The 16,612-nt window shown below is 48.9% G+C and overlaps 1 long non-coding RNA gene across 4 annotated transcripts in view; it reads right to left on the reverse strand.

Annotated features, from left to right (window-relative positions):
- Positions 1–15,076, reverse strand: part of LOC147123021 (uncharacterized) — a 73,214-nt gene extending 58,138 nt beyond the window's left edge. For 3 of the 4 annotated variants that reach the window (XR_015073108.1, XR_015073112.1, XR_015073109.1), the window contains exon 1: positions 15,004–15,076. This is a non-coding gene — a long non-coding RNA (uncharacterized LOC147123021). The remainder of the gene's footprint in view (positions 1–15,003) is intronic. The other variant, XR_015073111.1, reaches the window with a different exon arrangement.
- Between the last annotated feature and the right edge of the window lie 1,536 nt (positions 15,077–16,612).

Raw genomic sequence — 16,612 nt, forward strand, 5'->3', positions numbered from 1 at the left:
GTGGGAAAATTATTGGAAAGAATTCTGAAGGACAGGATAAATCTTCATTTAGAAAGACACGGATTAATCAAGGATAGTTAGCACGGATTTGTTAAAGGAAGGTCGCGTCTGACAAACTTGACTGAATTTTTTGACGAGGTAACGAGGGTCGATGAGGGTAGTGCATTTGATGTAGTGTATATGGACTTTGGCAAGGCTTTTGATAAGGTTCCACATGGCAGACTGGTCACGAAGTTAAAAGCCCATGGGATCCAGGGCAAAGTGTCAAGTTGGGTTCAAAACTGGCTCGGAGACAGGAAGCAGAGGGTAATGGTTGACGGGTGTTTCTGTGACTGGAAGGCTGTTTCCAGTGGGGTTCCAGAGGGCTCAGTACTAGGTCCCTTGCTTTTTGTGGTATATATCAACGATCTTGACTTGAATATTGGGGGTATGATTAAGAAGTTTGCAGATGATACTAAAATCGGCTGTGTGGTTGATACTGAAGAAGGAAGCTGTAGACTGCAGGAAGATATCAATAAATTGGTCAGGTGGGCAGACAATGGCAAATGGAATTCAATCCGGAGAAGTGTGAGGTAATGCATTTAGGGAGGGCTAACAAGGAAAGGGAATACACATTAAATGGTAGGACGCTGAGTATTGTAGAGGAACAAAGGGACCTTGGAGTGCATGTCCACAGATCCCTGAAGGTAGCAGGCCAAGTAGATAAGGTGGTTAAGAAGGCATACGGAATGCTTGCCTTTATTAGCCGTAGCATAGAATACAAGAGCAGGGGGGGTTATGCTTCAACTGTATAAAACACTAGTTAGGCCTCAGCTAGAGTACTGCAGGCAGTTCTGGTCACCACATTGCAGGAAAGATGTGATTGCACCAGAGAGGGTACAGAGGAGATTTACAAGGATGTTGCCGGGAGTAGAGAATCTTAGCTATGAGGAAAGACTGGATAGGCTGGGTCTGTTTTCCTTGGAACAGAGGAGGCTGATGGGAGACCTTATTGAGGTGTATGAAATTATATGGGGCATAAATAAAGTGGATAGAAAGGACCTATTTCCCTTAGCAGAGGGGTCAAAAACCAGGGGGCACGGATTTAAAGTAACTGGGGGAAGGTTTAGAGGGGATTTGAGGGGAAATTTCTTCACCCAGACAGTTGTGGGTGTCTGGAACTCACTGCCTGAAAGGGTGGTAGAGGCAGGAACCCAAACCACATTTAAAAAGTATATGGATGTGCACTTGGGATGCTCTAACCTGCAGGGCTACGGAGCAAGAGCTGGGAAGTGGGATTAGGTTGGATAGCTCTTTGTTGGCCGGCGCGGACACAATGGGCCGAAATGGCCTCCTTCCATGCTGTAACTTTCTATGATTCTATGAAAAAGTACTGGGCAAACTAATGGGGCTAAAGGCCAACAAGTCCCCTGGACCTGATGGCCTGCATCCTAGGGTCTTAAAAGAAGTGGCTGCAGAGATAATGGATGCGTTAGTTGTAATCTACCAAAATTCCCGGGATTCTGGAGAGGTCCCGGCGGATTGGAAAACCGCAAATATAATGCCACTATTCAAGAAAGGAGGGAGACAGAAAGCAGGAAACTATAGGCCAGTAAGCCTAACATCTGTCATTGGGAAAATGCTGGAATCCATTATTAAGGAGGTAATAGCAGGACATTTGAAAATCATAAGACAATCAAGCAGAGTCAACATAGTTTTATGAAAGAGAAATCATGTTTGACAAATTTGCTAGAGTTCTTTGAGGATGTAACAAACAAGGTGGATAAAGGAGAACCAGTAGATGCAGTGTATTTGGATTTCCAGAAGGCATTCGATAAGGTGCCACATAAAAGGTTACTGCACAAGATAAGAGCGCACGGGGTTGGGGGTAATATATTGGCACGGATAGGGGATTGGCTAACTAACAGAAAACAGAGACTTGGGAAAAATGGATCATTTTCCGGTTGGCAATCAGTAACTAGTGGGGTGCCGCAGGGATCAGTGCTGGGGCCTCAACTATTTACAATCTATATTAATGGCTTGGATGAAGGGACTAGATGTACTTTAGCCAAATTTTCTGATGATACAAAGATAGGTGGGTTACCGTTGTGTGGAGGACACAAAGAGCAGGATATTCATTGGGCCGTGGAGGCGGGATTGGAGGCGTGTGGGGGGTTAAAATTGCAAAAACTGGCAGGCGGGCCCAACCCCGCCTCCAAGCAATTTTCATTAATTCGTGTCTAATGCTCCCGTCTCCGTCCCGCCTCCAAGAGGCGGGATAGGCCGTTAAGGCCCTTAACAAGCACTAAATTGCCTTTATAATGCCATTTTGAAAGGCCTTTGCGATTTTAACCCTTTTCCCACGTGAAGCACGCCTGTTCTGAAACACGACGGTGAAACCTGGTAGGAGCACAATTGGATTGCTGACTATCAGCTGCAGGTCAACCATTAAATAAGAGATTAGATCAGCCATCATTTGCAGGTGGCAGGACTTTGTTGTCTCAGGTCTGGGGAACTTTTAGAAGGCATAACCACAGCTGTGGAAGTTTGGAGCCTGACACCCATCTCCAGTGTGACCTCCTGGGAAACCCCTCTCGCCACCTTGACTGAGCGCTTCCTCAACTGAGGCATATACCAGAAGCATGGGAGGCATTTATTTCCTTCCCTTCTGGACATTAGATGAGGACGAAGACCAGCTGTGGCACCAGCAGAACCATGAACAACAGCAGCACCAACAGCAGCAGCACCAGCAGGAGCGCCAAGCTGCTGCTCACACACCTGAAGCTGCACAGGCCAGAAGGGGCCAGCGCATGGAAGCCCGGTGGCGCAGGAGATACCCCCCAAACAGGGTCTACAGACACGGTGAGCTACTTCAACATGTCTGAGCAGCAGTGCCAAAGGCGGCTCCGACTTTCGCAAGAGGTAGTGGGTGACTTCTGCGCCATGCTGCAACAAGACCTGCAGCCCAGAGGACCAGATGGACAACCCTTACCAGTGGCTGTCAAAGTCACCACCGCACTCAACATTTTTGCCTCCGGCTCATTCCAGGGATCAGCAGCAGACATCAGCGGCATCACCCAGGCGGCCGCACACACTTGCATCACGCAGGTAACCGATGCCCTCTTTGCCCTCACGCACAATCACATCCATTTCACCAAGGATCGAGCAAGTGTCACGGCGTGTGCGATTGGATTAGCTAATCTGGCAGGCGTTCCAAGGGTGCAGGGCGTCATTGGCTGCACACATGTGGCCCTTAAGGCACCCCATCGTAATCCAGGTATTTTTGCCAACCGCAATGGCTTCCACTCCATTAACGTTCAGCTGGTGTGTGACCACAAGGAAAGTTTGCATGTTTGTGCCAAACACCCTGGCAATTGCCATGACTCCTTCATACTGCGCCAGTCTAGTGTGCCTCCGCTATTCAGTCCGCCAGACCAACTTAACGGATGGCTACTTGGAGACAAGGGCTATCCCCTGAAGACGTGGCTAATGACGCCGTTGAGGAGCCCATCCAACGAAGTTGAGGAGAGCTACAACTCCAGCCACATGTCCACCGGAGCCATAATCAAGCAAACCATGCGCTTCAGATGCCTGGATAGATCAGGTGGAGCCCTGCAGTACTCAGCAGCCAGGGTCTCCAGAATCGTCGTGGTTTGCTGTGCACTTCACAACATGGCACAGCGTCGTGGCTTGCAGATTCCTGAGGACCAAGTGGCTCCTCACTTGGAGGAGGAGGAGGAGAGCGAAAACGAACATCTTGCAGAGGCCCATCAACCAGCGGCAGCAGTACGCGAGAACATAACTGCCCGGGATGCAAGGAATGCACTCATATTGGCCAGATTTGCGTAGCCTAGCCACTCAAGCACTTTTGCCTCGCAGCTTCTTACCTGAGCATCGACAATGGCCAAGAACCAGCTGATTCGTAGCAATTTGACCACCATACTGACAATTGCAAGTAATCCTGAGGGCTCGTCAACAGTCTGCTGCTCCTGCGGCTGTGCAGGGGTTGAGACGCCAATCTCAGTTGGATGTGGACTCTGGTGGGGCTCTGACCGAGGGCTCTGCAGTGGCATGGAAGTGTGAGCACTTGGAGAGGAGCCCCCACTTCCTCGATGTCACCAACTACCCTCTCATGGGTCAGGTCTCCCTCAGCGCTTGCAAGTGGCTTGAGAGCACCTTGCTGCACATCAGGGGGGCCATGGGGACCTGTATCTGCACTGGCAGTCCTACTCAGAAGGACTTCCATGAAGGTCTGGTTTCTCTGTTCAATAGATGACCATCGCTCCTCCAGAGATGTCATTCTATTTTGAACACTTACCATATTTTCTGCACTCTGGTGACTTATCACCTCCATGGAGGTTGCCAAGCTTTCCATGGTGATGCGTTCATGCGCCAATGACTCCACAAAGGCTCTGCTCATGTTCGCTATGGACTCCTCCATTCGCTCCACACTCACAGCGAAGAGTTTTGGAGACAAAACCCGCCAGAGACTCCTGCATCTGTTCCTGGAGTTCCCGCACCGCTGATCTTCACAGAATCACAGAAACCCCACAGTGCAGATAGAGGCCATTTCGGCCCATCGAGCCTGCACCGACACATATCCCACCCGATCCCCGTAACCCCTACACCAACACATATCCCACCCTATCCCCGTATTTAATCCCCCTAACACTAAGGGTCAATTTATCATAGCCAATCAACCTAACCCACACATCTTTGGACTGTGGGAGGAAACCGGAGCACCCGGAGGAAACCCACGCAAACACGGGGAGAATGTGTAAACTCTACACAGACAGTCACCCGAGGCCGGATTCGAACCCGGGTCTCTGGCGCTGTGAGGCAACAGTGCTAACCACTATGCCACCCAGAGGCAGAGGGTCGACATGCAGCTGAGCCGAGCTGGCAGAGTCCTGCGCCCTCTGACTAGGACTCTCCACTGCTGTCCCTGTCTCCACAATCAGCTGATGCTCACTTGTGAGCTGTGATACACCAGGTGACAACACTACTCTATGTTCCGACGGTCCCACCGAGGTGTGAGTGTCTGCACTGGTGCTGAGTGCGCTTAATTCTGCTGACGCTGCGCCCTCAGATGTTGCAGCTTCCTCTGAGGAGTCTTGATGTTCAGACTCCTCCTCCTGGCTAGTGGGGACGGGTGCCGTCGATGGTCCTGTGGGGGAGTAAAGGAAAGAGTCAGAGATGTGATGCCAAGGTTACATGCACATTGCATATTGCAGATGATCATAAGTCCATCTGCTAGAGCTTCAGAATCATTATCAGCGACTCATGCAATGTCAATGAGAGATGGAAAACTATTCTGTCACCAGCTTGCTGTGATGCACCCGTCTGTCCGTCCCCCACTTGCGCATCTTCCTCCACTCTGACTATCTCCAGGACGACCTCCTCCCAGGAGGTGAGGTGGGCTACTGAGGGTGGCCCTCCTCCTGTCCTCGCTCTTTCTCGCTTATTGTGAGCTCTCTTTTCCTGCAATGAGGGAGACAAGTGGAGGTTGAGTGAGAATGAAGGAGTGAGTGTAGAGAATCCATAGCATAGATACTTAGGAGAAAGATGGAGTGAGATGGCAAGACCAAGGGCCCTCCCGGTGTGTTGTCAGTTGTTATCATAGCATCACAGTGATAGGGAGTGTGAGGGCTGCATAGTCAAATAGTTAGGTGAATGTGACCATAGAGAGAAAGGGAATGGGTAAGGGTGTATGGATGTCAGTGTCAAGTGGGATGTGGAGGAAGAGATTGCTAAAGCTGAGTGCTGGTGAGGAAATGCAATGGCGATCAGATTGAGGGTGATGGGAAATTCATACTCACTTTTCCAGTGCGCAGAAGGTCATGAAATCTTTTCCTGCACTGAATCCATGTTCTGCGGGTTACCGATAAGGAGCTGACCTCCTTTGCCACTTGCAGCAACGCAGCCTTGGTCTGCTGGGGAGACTTCTTCCTCCCTGAAGAAGGGAAGAGCACCTCTTTATGAGCTCTTGCTCCCTCAACCAGAGCCTGCTGGGCAATGTCATCAAATCTTCGGGCAGACCTAGGTCTTTCACTGGCCATTCTGCCTTCAGGTCTCTGTAGCATTAAAGGCCAAAAGGTTGTCAGCTTGCAGAAGAAGCAAGGCTCGTTGCAGACCTTAAATGCAGCAGCAATGACGTAATCGGAAGTGACTTTCAGACTGGAAAAACTCATTTGCCATGGGTTCCCACACGTTGGAACTCAATTGGACAATTAAGTTAAAATCGCATCAATCTCCCGCATCGATTTAGATTTGTGTGGATAACATGAGATGCGGATTAAACAACCCCAACCCGCCCCTGAATTAAAATCCAGCCCAAAGAGTCTGCAAAGGGATATAGATAGGTTAAGTGAGTGGGCAAAAATTTGGCAGATGGAGTATAATGTGGGAAAATGTGAGGTTATCCACTTTGGAAGGAAGAATGAAAGAGCAAATTATTATTTAAATGGAGACTGTAGTGTATGTACCTTTAAGAGAGAACTACTTTTACAGCTCCTGTATACTGTAGTACCGGCAGTGACCACACCTGTATATAAGCCCTGAGCAGGCATCTGTACTGATAGTTTTTAGACTACCCTCATCCAGTAAACACCTGTTGATTGTTGATCTGCAGTCTCCGTCTATTTATTGAAGAACACCATATCTTAAGATTCACAGATTTAATAGTGGCGACGAGGTCGATTCGAACCTACCTGCAACTCTGCATTTCCTCCCAAGGATTCGCTCCTGGAGGACAGTGGAAGAAAGTCGAGGCCAGAAGCACGGGCGTCGACCACGAGCAACCGCCCAGTCATCCGGCAGAGAGTAAGCATCGCAGGGGAGGCTGTTGAGAGCTGGGCTTGGTTCTCCAGCCACAACGATCCAGCAACAGGCTGGCAACAGGTACAGCGCAGACCCTTCCCAGACAGCGGCGGCTGGAGCCAACCGACGGCACAGAAAAGGCCGAGCAGCGTCGACGGGGTAAGAGAGAGGGTAAAGCGCACAGGGCGCAGCCGGGGGTTGAAGACCGAGCGGCGTCGACGGAAAACAAAAAGAGAAAGAGGGTAAAGCATAGCCGGGGTTCAGGACCGAGCGGCGGCAACGAGAGAGGCGCACAGGAAAACGCGCAGAACGCAGCCAGGGCTCAAGGGCTGAGCAGCATCCGTGGGGGAAGGAAGGAAGTGCAGGAGACGCCATTTGAGCCGCGGAGAAGAAGGGAGAGCGCGGGAGATGCCATTTTTGAAGCCGCAGCGGAGAAGAAGGGCGAGCGTGGGAAGAAAGGGAAGTGCGGGAGACGCCATTTTGAGCCAGCGGAGAAGGGAGAGCGCGGGAGACGCCATTTTAGCCAGTCTAACCACACCCAGGGATGCCGAAGAGTGGCAGTGTCACAGCGTTCGACAATGAAATCGAAGATTGGGCGACATATGTGGAACGCATTGAGGTGTACTGCAAGGCGAATGAAGTGCCAGATGCCAGGAAAGCACTGGTTTTGTTGAATTCCATGGGTGCAAAAACATATGGCTTACTGCGAAACCTAATAACCCCAGAGAAGCCAGTGGATAAGGATTTCGAAAACATAGTGGAAATCCTACAGGACCACTTAAACCCCACACCGCTGCTGATAGCAGAAAGATTTAAGTTTCACAAAAGGAACCAGCATAAAGACGAAAGTAATGCTGAGTATTTAACGGAACTGCGCAAGCTATCGAAACACTGCCAGTTTGGAATGGGACTAGCAGATACGTTAAGGGACAAGTTTGTGTGTGGGCTTCAAAGTGAAGGAACCCAGAAACGGCTTCTATCAGAAAAGGATCTTACGCTGGACAAGGCTTTCAGCATGGCAGTATCACACGAAGCAGCCGCACGGGGCGCTGCAGAGATACAACGGAGACCGCAAGAATATGGCACCAATGAAATGTCATATGGAGCAGGGAAGTGTTATCGCTGCGGCAGAACAACACACGACCAGAAGGATTGTTGATTCAAGGACCAAGTGTGCAGACAGTGTGGAAAAACAGGACACATAGCAAGAGTCTGCAGGTCGGGGAAGAAAACCAGCAGCAAGAAATCTCCACAAGAGAAGTACAAAAAGGTACATAAGGTGACGGAGAGTAGTTCAGACGAACAGAAAAGTGATACAGACTCCAGAAGCAAGGAGCTGGGTTGTCTGAAACTACATAATGTAATCAAAATGGAGGATCACCAGACTATCTGGGTCACGCTCAAGATAGACGGAGTCCAAGTGAAAATGGAACTGGACACAGGATCAGCCCTAACAGTCATAAACCGAAGAGACTACAAGCGGCTATTCTCACATATGCCCTTGAGAGCTACAGAGATTGTCTTGAAGACGTACACGGGGCAAAAAGTCTACCCCAAAGGAAAAATAAGGGTGAACGTGATATACAACGGCCAGGAAATACCAAAAATGGACCTATATGTCTTGCCAGATGGAGGACCACCACTACTAGGACGTGAATGGATCTGGAAGATACAATTAGATTGGCATTCCATACAGGCACTGACGGTAGAGGCCAAAAAGGATGACGACGTCACACCTGGACTGTCAAAAATGCTAACTGACGCACAAGAAGTGTTCCAGGAGGGACTCGGAACACTAAAAGGCATAACAGCGATGATTAAAATAGAAGAAAATGCAAGCCCAAAGTTTTTTAAGGCCAGACCGGTGCCTTATGCGATCCGCCCAGCCGTCGAAGCAGAGCTGGAAGGTTTGGAACGTTCAGGAGTACTGTCCAAAGTGGACTGGAGCGAGTGGGCTACACCCATCGTTCCTGTAATGAAGAGGTCGTTGAGTAATACGCCTGGGGAACCAAAGAAGGTTCACATCTGTGGGGACTTTAAGGTGACAGTGAACCCAGTCCTTCACACGGTACAATATCCACTTCTGCGGATTTAAGATATTTTCGCCTCGCTATCCTGGAGGGAAACGCTTCACTAAGATTGATCTGGCCCAGGCGTACCTGCAAATGGAGGTAGAAGAAGCCTCGAAACAATACCTCACGACCAACACTCACAAAGGTCTCTACCAATACAACCGGCTGGTGTTCGGGGTAGCATCGGCTCCGGCTATTTGGCAAAGGGCAATGGATCAAGTCCTGCAAGGGATTCCAGGGACCCAGTGTTATTTGGACGACATCCTGGTCACGGGCAAAAATGACAGTGATCACCTCGCCAACCTGGAGCAGGTGCTCACTAGATTGAAGGAATATGGGCTACGAGCTAATCGCCACAAATGCGAGTTTTTCCAGAAGCAGATCTCATATTGTGGCCACGTTATTGATGAAGAGGGGTTACATAAGTCCCCTGAGAAGATTGAGGCAGTCGTCAAGGCTCCAGCACCAGAAAATGTGTCACAACTGAGGTCGTTCCTCAGGCTGGTGAACTACTACCATAAGTTCTTACCAAATTTGTCAACAGTATTACACCCACTGAACACCCTACTGCAGACGGGGGTACCATGGAAGTGGAATGACGAATGTAAATGAGCTTTCCAGAAGTGCAAAGAATTGATCACATCAAAAGAGGTGTTGGCCCATTTCAACCCAGCACTACCAATTCGGTTGGCGTGTGATGCATCACCCTATGGTATTGGAGCGGTGCTGTCGCACAAATTCCCAGATGGATTGGAGAGGCCAGTAGCCTTTGCGTCTCGGTCACTAACCTCAGCCGAGCGCAACTACGCCCAGATTGACAGGGAGGCCCTCAGCCTAGTATGGGGAGTAAAAAAGTTCAACCACTATCTGCACGGGCAGAAGTTCACCTTGCTGACTGACCACCAACCACTTGTCTCCATCTTTAATCCAAAGAAGGGCGTTCCGGTGATGACTGCGCAACGGCTACAAAGATGGTCCCTTTTTCTAGGGGCGAACCAATGTGAAATAGAGTATAAGGGCACGAAACAGCATGGAAACGCTGATGGGCTATCACGCCTGCCACTGCCTACTGCGGAGGAAGCACCAGCAGTGGACCCTGTTGAAATATTTTATTCGTCGATAATTGAACGCTTGCCAGTAACTAACGCGGATATAGAGAAGGAGACCCGAAATGATCCGACACTGTCTCGGGTATATGATTTGACGGTGAAGGGATGGCCAACACATGGCGACTCACTGTCGCCAGCATTCTCATCCAGAAGAGAACAGCTGTCAGTATGTCAGGGGACAGTGATGTGTGGATCCCGAGTGGTACTTCCACCCAAGTTAAGGGAGAGAGTGCTCAATGAGCTTCACGAAGGCCATCTGGGAGGGGTGAAAATGAAAAGCCTTGCTAGGGCTTATGTGCGGTAGCCGGGAATCGATCAACAAATCGAGGACCTAACAAAGAGCTGCTCAGGATGCCAGAAGGTCCAAAATGCACCACCACATGCCCCTCTACACCCATGGGAGTGGCTCTCCTCTCCATGGCAACGGGTGCATATTGATTTTGCTGGTCCATTCATGGACTCAATGTTCTTAATAGCAGTGGATGCGCACTCGAAATGGCCTGAGGTGATCAAAATGTCCTCCACCACTACGGAGAAAACGATTGCAGTCCTACGGACCATATTTGCCAGGAACGGCTTGCCAGAGCAGATTTGCTCTGATAACGGACCACAGTTTGTGTCCGAAGAGTTTCGGAAATTTGAGAAGTAATGGGGTAAGGCATTACACATCCGCCCCGTATCATCCAGCCACAAATGGATTGGCTGAGAGGTTCGTACAAACCTTTAAAAAGGCAGTAAGGGCCATGTGCGATGACGACATTCCACTGCAGCATAAGGTGGACAATTTCCTGTTAGCCTACAGAAATGCGACACATGCAGTTACCAACCAGACCCCGGCCATGATGTTCTTTAACCGAAGGTTGAGATCTCGTCTGGATTTGCTCAGACCAAATGTGCGAAGAAATGTTGAGAATAAGCAATTCCAGCACATCAATGAGAAGCCGACAAGGAGCTTCAATGTAGGACAACCAGTCTTGGCCCGCGACTACCGAACAGAGAAATGGCAACCCGGAACGATATGCACACGGCAGGGGCCACTAATGTACACAGTGGATGTCGGGGAGAACATTGTGAGACGCCATGTCGACCAGATCCTAGCGTTACAGGAACGAGTCAACCCCATGTCTAGCGTACCTGGTGATGAACCCGACATACCGGTAGCATCTACCCCAGAAACAGTAGCATCGGAAACTGATGAACTAACCGACGACAGGGGGCCAGAATCGCCTCCGCACCAAGAACAACACACTCAGGAAAGGCGCTATCCAGAAAGGATCAGGAAGCCGCCCCAAAGACTGAATCTATAAATGGACTATTTCAGTTACTGTGCATGTTAAAAGTGTTAACTGTTATTTGAATGTTATGGTACTGTTAATCTAAAAGGGGAGGAATTGTAGTGTATGTACCTTTAAGAGAGAACTACTTTTACAGCTCCTGTATACTGTAGTACCGGCAGTGACCACACCTGTATATAAGCCCTGAGCAGGCATCTGTACTGTTAGTTTTTAGACTACCCTCATCCAGTAAACACCTGTTGATTGTTGATCTGCAGTCTCCATCTATTTATTGAAGAACACCACACCTTAAGATTCACGGATTTAATAGAGACTACAAAATGCTGCAGTCCAAAGTTCTCTGGGGTTACATGAAACACAAAAAGTTAGCATGTAGGTACAGCAAGTAATTAGGAAGGCTAATGGAATGTTGGCCTTTATTGCAAGGAGTATGCAGTATAAAAGTAGGGAAGTTTTGATGCAACTTTACAGGGCGCTGGTGAGACTGCACCTGGAGTACTGTGTAAAGTTTTGGTCTCCATATTTAAGGAAGGATATAGTTGCATTGGAGGCAGTGCAGAGAAGGTTCACTAGGTTGATTCCTGGGATGAAGGGGTTGACGTATGACGAAAGGTTGAGAAGGTTGGGCCTATACTCATTGGAGTTTAGAAGAATGAGAGGGGATCTTATTGAAACATATAAGATTCTGAAGGGGCTTGACAGGGTAGATGCAGAGAGGATGTTTCCCCTTGTGGGGGAATCTGGAACTAGGGGGCATAGTTTCAGAATAAGGGGCACCCTTTTAAATTGAAAATGAGGAGGAATTTCTTCACTCAGAGGGTCGTGAATCTTTGGAATTCTCTTCCCCAGAGAGCTGTGGAGGCTAGGTCATTGATTTATATTTAAGGTGGAGATAGACAGATTTTTGAAAGGTAAGGAAGTCAAGGGTTATGGGGAGTGGGCAGGGAAGTGGAGTTGAGGCCAAGATCAGATCAGCCATGATCTTATTGAATGACGGAGCAGGTCTGAGTGGCCAAATGACCTACTCCTGCTCCTACGTATTATGTTCTTATGTTCTTCTGACTCAGAAGCAAGTGTGCTACCAACTGAAGTCAGAGGGGAGTGGATGGGTGAACTTAGATATAGTTTCAAATCACCCGAGGTTAAGGAGTTACTCAATGATAAGTAAGGAGTGTAGGGAAGAGATTTTGGTGAGGAAATTCATCATGGGGCCTGAGAAGTATGTTAGAAAATAATGTGCTCAAAGGAAGTGAAGGTGTATGGAGAATAGTCAAGCTGGATCTGAAGACAAGAGCCATACCAAGTTGATTGAAGCAGGAAACATGTTACCAGATTGGGTGCCCTCAGATGAGGGGATGAAGTTGCCTTTGCTAAACCAGGTTTCAGCCTAGCCAGCAATTCAATACACTCATCTGGAAAGGAAGAACTTGTACAGTGTCTTTTTAGTGCTTTTCATGACCTTGGGACATCCCAAACGCATCATAGTCAGTAAAGTACTTTTGAAATGTAGTGACTGTTGTAATGTAGGGAAGCTATTGTTTGCAAGGAAGTAGATATCTTTCAGGGTAGCGAGGAAATGATGAATAGCAGGAGGGCAATAGGAATCACAATATTGGCAGACTATTGAACTATTGGGAGAGGCCAGGATCAGGCTCAATTATGGTGGGAGCCACCATAATTAAGCCTGACCTGGCCTCTCACAATGTCCACATGTGTGGCAGGTGAAGTCAGCAGATAGCAATCAGCACCGACAATTATGGCTAATTTTTGCCCTCCCTAGCTCAGACCAATGATTTTTTTATTTGCTCCTGAGATGTGGGCATCGCTGGCAAGGCCAGCATTTATTCCCAATCCCTAATTGTCCTTGAAGGTGCTGGGGAGGGCGCCACCTTGAACCGCTGCAGTCCGTGAGGTGAAAGTACTCCCATAGAGCTGTTAGGATTTTAAACCAGTGACAATGAAGGAATGGCGATATATTTCCAAGTCAGGATGGTTGTAACTTGGAGGGGAACTTGGAGGTGATGGTGTTCCCATGTGCCTGCTGCCCTTGTCCTTCTAGGTGGTAGAGGTTGCCAGTTTGGGAGGTGCTGCCGAAGAAGCCTTGGCGAGTTGCTGCAGTGCATCTTGTAGATGGTACACACCGCAGCCACGGTGCGCCGGTGGTGGAGGGAGTGAATGTTTAAGGTGGTGGATGGGGTGCCGATCAAGCAGGCTGCTTTGTCCTGGATGGTGTCTAGCTTCTTGAGTGTTGTTGGAGCTGCACTCTTCCAGGCAAGTGGAGAGTATTCCATCACACTCCTGACTTGTGCCTTGTAGGTGGAAAGGCTTTGGGGAGTCAGGAGGTGAGACTCTTACCACAGAATACCCAGCCTCTGACCTGCTCTTGTATCCACAGTATTTATGTGGCTGGTCCAGTTAAGTTTATGGTCAATGGTGACCCCAAGAAAGTTGATGGGGGATCCCGCGATGGTAATGTCGTTGAATGTCAAGGGGCGGTGTTTAGACTCGCGTTTGTTGGCACTAATCATTGCCTGGCACTTCTGTGGCGTGAATGTTACTTGCCATTTATCAGCCCAAGCCTCAATGTTGTCCTGGTCTTGCTGCAAGTGAGCATGGACTGCTTCATTATCTGAGGAGTTGCAAAGGCAAATTGATGAAGCAGCTGAAGATGGTTGGGCCTAGGACACTGCCCTGAGGAACTCCTGCAGCGATGTACTGGGGCTCATTTACCCCATGTTTACCCCTCTTCCTTCCACACTCGCATTATTTTCACTCACCCAGCTATTTTTCCCTTCACTTACACCATGTTACCCCTCACCCACTCCATTTTCCCCATAACAGGTTTCCCCCTCACCGAGGCCACACTTCCCAATTGTCCCCTCACTCACGACATCTTTCCGCTCCCCAGCGCCACATTTCTCCAAACATTCCCTCCACAGGGATGGGGAAGAAATGCCAGCATTGGCAGCAATGCCCATATCCCATCAACCAATGAAAAATACTCGGTGTCCCCTTCCAGCCCCCGTGTTTTTTTTCTGGCCTCACTCGCGCCACATTTCCCCTCACCCCTCTGCTTTTCCACCACACATTCACCGTTTCCCCCTCACTCCATATTCACCCATTATCTTTTCACTCACTCCATATTCTCCCCTCGCCCATTTTCTTTTCTCCAACTCCATATTCTCCCCTCACCCGTTATCTTTTCTCTCACTCCATATTCTCCCCTCGCCCGTTTTTTCTCCAACTCCATATTCTCCCCTCGCCCGTTTTCTTTTCTCCAACTCCATATTCTCCCCTCACCCGTTTTCTTTTCTCCAACTCCATACTCTCCCCTCGCCCGTTTTCTTTTCTCCAACTCCATATTCTCCCTTCGCCCGTTTTCTTTTCTCCAATTCCATATTCTCCCCTCGCCCGTTTTCTTTTTCCAACTCCATATTCTCCCCTCGCCCGTTATCTTTTCTCTCACTCCATATTCTCCCCTCGCCCGTTATCTTTTCTCTCACCCCATATTCTCCCCTCACCCGTTTTCTTTTCTCCAACTCCATATTCTCCCCTCACCCGTTTTCTTTTCTCCAACTCCATATTCTCTCCTCACCCGTTTTCTTTTCTCCAACTCCATATTCTCCCTTCGCCCGTTTTCTTTTCTCCAATTCCATATTCTCCCCTCGCCCGTTATCTTTTCTCTCACTCCATATTCTCCCCTTGCCCTTTATCTTTTCTCTCACTCACCTTTTTCCACTCGCGATTGATTTAATTGCCAACCACCACCGGTCCACTTGCTGTCTCTATAGCAACGCCCGCGCGGGCCGGGAAAAAGCGGGCCCGGCCAAACCTCGCGAGAAGGACCCAGAAACCTGACGTTACAATGACTATTTAAGAAGCGGTCAGGAATCCGTTGCTCGGCAGTGTGAGGGTTGGAGGGTTGAATGTGTGCTGGTGGAAGTGCATTTAGAGAGGCTGGGAGATGGGTGGAGAAGGCAACTACAGAAGGAGAAGCCGGAATGGTCCTTACTGGTACAATAGCAAAATACTGCGGGCGGATGCCATCCATAAGCTGGTACCTCCCAACATTGCAGCACTCCCTCAGCACTGCACTTGAGTGTCAGCCTAGATTTATGTGCTCAAGTTCCATTGAGTGGAACTTGAATTCACAACCTTCGAGACACAGAGGCGAGAGTGCTACCCACTGAGCGAAAGCTGAACCAGGTATCAAGAAACAGCTGAGCGCACTGGATACCCTGGCTGTCATGCTGCCCAGGTATTTCCAAAAGCAGGACAAATCCAATCCGGCCAATTACCACCCCATCAGTCTATTCTCAATCATCAGCAAAGTGATGGAAGATGTCGTCGACAGTGCTATCAAACGGCACTTGCTTGCCAATGCTCAGTTTGGGTTCTGCCAGGAACACTTGGCTCCAGACCTCATTACAGCCTTGGTCCAAACATGAATAAAACAGCTGAATTTCAGAGGTGAGAGTGTCTGCCCTTGCCATCAAGGAAGGCAGCATTTGACAGTGTGGCATCAAGCAGCTCCAGTAAAATTGAAGTCAATGGGAATCTGGGGGTAAAACTCTCCATTGGCTGGATTTATACCTAGCACAAAGGAAGGTATTTGTGGTCGTTGGAGGCCAATCATCTCAGCCCCATGACATCACTACAGGAGTTCCTTAGGGCAGTGCTCTAGGCCCAACCATCTTCTGTTGCTTCATCAATGACCTTCCCTCCATCACAGGGTCAGAAATGGGGATGTTCGTTGATGATTGCATTGTGTTCAGTTCCATTCGCAACGCCTCAGCAGTCTATGCCCGCATGTAGTAAGACCTGGACAAAATTCATTCCTCCAAGTCACACACAATCCTGACTTGGAAATATATTGCCATTCCTTCAGCATCGTTGGGTGAAAGTCCTGGAACGCCCTCCGTTACAGCACTATGGGAGTATCTTCACCACGTGGACAGCAGTGATTCATGAAGGCGGTTCACCACCACCTTATGGAGGGCAAATAAATGATGGCCTTTCCCGCGATGCCTACATCCCAGCAATGAATAAAAAAAAAGTTCACACATTGTACTTGAAAGAATGCTACCTTTTACAGTGAGCTAAAATGATTTGGTGCTAATATTCTATTCACATTTGGAATGTGCAAAACATTTGAGGTACTGTTTCCAGAGATGTTTGATTACCTTGATTATTTTCAAACTGAGCCAATGTGTAGTATTTAGACGCTTGGTACACGAATACAATCTTGGGGTGGAGGCAGGGTGGGGGTGCCTGAAATCATGGCCATTGAGGATGAACCTCGAACAAAACCACTGCATCTTCAGACTTGCAACACACC

Source organism: Somniosus microcephalus, chromosome 2 (genome assembly GCF_052327205.1).
Source record: "Somniosus microcephalus isolate GS21.2 chromosome 2, FLI_Smic_1.0, whole genome shotgun sequence".
Classification (NCBI taxonomy): Eukaryota; Metazoa; Chordata; class Chondrichthyes; order Squaliformes; family Somniosidae; genus Somniosus; species Somniosus microcephalus.